Source organism: Chamaea fasciata, unplaced genomic scaffold (assembly GCF_029207755.1).
Source record: "Chamaea fasciata isolate MVZ Bird 193981 ecotype frontalis unplaced genomic scaffold, bChaFas1.0.hap1 SCAF_7, whole genome shotgun sequence".
Lineage (NCBI taxonomy): Eukaryota > Metazoa > Chordata > Aves > Passeriformes > Sylviidae > Chamaea > Chamaea fasciata.
In genome coordinates, this window is record NW_027094092.1 from 43,131,408 (window position 1) to 43,134,822 (window position 3,415).

Below are 3,415 nucleotides of genomic sequence, written 5' to 3' on the forward strand. Positions count from 1 at the left end.
GTTTCATCCTGCAGTTGAATCTGATTTCATCTTAAGTGTTTGGATGCTGCGCTAATGATGAAATATGAATTGAGAGGTGGAGAGAGATTCTGTATACCTGCAATATAATTTCAGTTACATTTGTAGCCATAGAACTGCAGATGGTGTGAAAACAGTGTTGATTAAAATAATCAGTCTAGCACTTAATAGTACTTCGGGTTTTCAAATACAGCACATTAAAAGATTAATCTTTGCCACACCCCATGGGGTATTTTCCTTTGCATTTCCTATATACATAAACTGAGAAACTGCACACAGACTTGAATTTAATTTGTTGTTATACAGCTTTTGATCTCACTGAGTACTGCTCTGTGAGAGAACTAACCGATTTCTGGTGATTTTAATTTCTTTCTGAATTTAGCCAGACCTGTGAGGCCTCGTTCACTTCATCACCAGGCTGGATAAAGTGAGAAGGTAAAGAAGTTGTCACTGTTATGAAATTTTTCTAACCCCTTTCCTCTTTCCTCATTAGCTTGTTCCCCAGTCAGCAGAGCAGAGAAATGAGTGTAACATGGGCCAGTTCAATAAAGTCTAACCAGTTTTAGCTGGTGCATTGTCCACAGGCTTTACAAGTTACCTTCCTCTTCTTTTACATGTTACCTTTTGCCAGGGTGGTTTGGAGGGAACAAGAAAGCAGCTGTGATGGCTGAGGCAGCCAGGCTGTTTACAAGGAGCATAATAAGTGGATATTGTGTTGCTCTGATACGAGAATAATTTATTTTACTGTGGCAAGTGTCTTGTGGGGGGGTGGGAATGAAACAATAAGTCAGGCGTTCTACAGTTGATGAAGGTGGCTTTTGGACTGCAAAGTGTGTTTTTATTGCATCATTTATCTCAAATAAATAATTGAGGTCCAGCAACTCCTGACAGGAAACGACATGAAGACCAGCCTTGCTTTAGGCTGAAGTAGAAGCATCTATCATGTAAATGAACTCTGAACTGTGCCAGCAGGACACATACATTGAAGGGATAATGGGTGGATGATATATTTTGTTATTCTATGCCTTATTTATCTACTTCAATATTTTTATTTTTTTTAAGCAAGCAGCTATAGTGATAATTGCCAAATGTCTGTACAATAGAAGAACATGGTTATCTAAAGGGCTTCAGGACATCTGAAACCTTAATCAGGTACTGCAGGATTAGCTGAGAGGTGGTCTCAAGTTTGCTTATAATGTTTTATAATATTATAAATTATATGATTAATCTGTTTTCTTCCCCATTTCTACTCAGTTGTGTTTTATTTTTCTCTATAAGAAGCCGGCACAAAATTAAGGATGCATTGGATTTGTGTGGCCAGATTTTGGTAGCACAGGAGCTACAGGGGTGGCTTCTGTGAGAAGCTGCTGAAGCTTTCTCCATGTCCAGCAGAGCTAGTGCCAGCTGATTCCAAGACAGACGTGCTGCTGGCCAAGGTTGGGCCAATTACAAATGGTGGGAATGCCTCTGTGTTAACATATTTAAGAAGAAAAGAAAAAAACCAAAGTGATTGCATGGTTTTAATTGCATCAAGAAAAGAACAGAGTGAGAATACATGAGAAGAACAACTCTGCAGACACCAAGGTAAGTGCAGAAGGAGGGGGAGGAGGTGTTCCAGGAACCTGAGCTGGGATTCCCCTGCAGTCTGTGATGAAGACCATGGTGAGACAGCTGTGCCCCTGCAGCCCATGGAGGATGGTGGAGATGTAGAGATCCACCTGCAGCCCATGGCAGAGACTCATGCCAGAGGAGGTGGATGCCTGAGAGGAGACTGTGAACCCATGGGAGGCCTGTGCTGGAACAGGCTCCTAGCAGGAACCTGCAGACATATGGAGAGAGGAGCCCACACTGGAGCAGGTTTCCTGATAGACCAGCCTGTCCTTGAAGGGTTGCACCAAATGGAAGAGTGAACCATGTTGCAGCAGTTCATGGAGAACTTTTGCTTGTGAGATGGACTCAGGTTGGAGAAGTTCATGGAAAAGTGTTTCCCATGGGAGGGACCCCTTGGTGGAGGAAGGGAAGGACACCTTTCCCTGAGCAGCAGCAGAAACAATGTGTGATGAACTGACCATAACCTCCATTCTCTGTCTCCTTGTGGCATTGGGTAGGTAGGTAGGGATGGTTGTGGAGAAGGTGTTTTTAAGGTCTTATTTTTCTACTCATTGTCCTGCTCTGACCTTGTTAGTAATAAATTCGATTAATGTGCCCAATTCTAGCCTAATTTCCCCATGACAGTATTTGGTGAGTGATCTCTCCCTGCCTTATCTCAACCTATGAACCCTACATTATATTTTCTCTCCCCTGTCGATTACACCTTTAAGCTGAATCTGTCTTCTAGATTTCTCATCAAATGTCATCAAGACATTTTCTATTGCCTTATAGGACATGTTCTCTACACAGAGATAACAGCTGAGATAGACTCTTCCACAAAGTCTTAGAGATGATAGACAGGAACTACTTAAACAGAATGAGGAAGGAGTAAGAAAATGGGCTGTTCAGTCCGTCTCATCCCCTTATACTGCAGTGTAGGTAAGTGTTTGTGGCTTAAATGCTGAGAGATCCCAAATGAGTCCACATACAGTTTGAGTTTTAACATAGTATGTATTACAGAAAAATTCAATGAACTGTGATTTGAAAACCTTTGGGCTTAGCAGTAAGAAAATGCAACTGGTCTGTTTCCCATTTAAAATTTTGCTTCTACAGTTCCTCACTGCTCATTAAGAATACAGAATTGTTTCAATTCGCAGTCTTATGCAGCAACTGTTGCACATCTCACTTTATGGAGAACAGATCTGCTTAAGCAAACACATTGTTTTTTGACAAGATAGGCTGATAAGAGGAGCTGTGTTGACATCTACCTGCACTTCTCAAAAGCATTTGACTTCATACCACATGACATTCCAATTAAAAAATTAGAACTATGCAAAATTAATGTAGCACATAATAAATAGATTGTAATTGTCTGATGAATTTTTAAAAAAGGAATTGTAAATGAGGAATCATCATCCACAGATGGTATTTCCAGCAGGGTTCCATGGGAATCTTTTTCAGTCTAACACAATTCAGAGCTTTTATTAATGGTTTAGAAGTGAGGAAATCAGTGCCTGTAAAATGGGCAGAGGATGCAGCATTAGTAGGAGTAAACAGTGGTAAAGTTGGATCAGTTTGACAGATCAATCTAGTTAGTTTGGAAAGTGGGTCTTATTTAACCAGCACAAGGGCAAGGTTGTGTGTTTGGGAACAAGGACAATAGGCTTACACATGCAGAGCTTGCTTCCAGAGAAACAGTGACCCTGAAAGGAGCTAGAAGTCAGGATGGATAATTAACTGAACAAGAGCTCTCAGTGTGATGCTGTTGCTGAAAACTAATGTGACCTCAGATGAATAAGCAGAACAT

General features: G+C 41.0%; 1 long non-coding RNA gene across 1 annotated transcript; it reads left to right on the forward strand.

Moving 5' to 3' along the window:
• The first annotated feature begins 793 nt into the window (after window positions 1-793).
• LOC136291787 (uncharacterized) lies at window positions 794-2,207 on the forward strand. Its single transcript, XR_010721720.1, has 3 exons — window positions 794-962; window positions 1,081-1,170; window positions 1,273-2,207. It is a non-coding gene; the product is annotated as an uncharacterized lncRNA (long non-coding RNA).
• The last annotated feature ends 1,208 nt before the right edge of the window (window positions 2,208-3,415 follow it).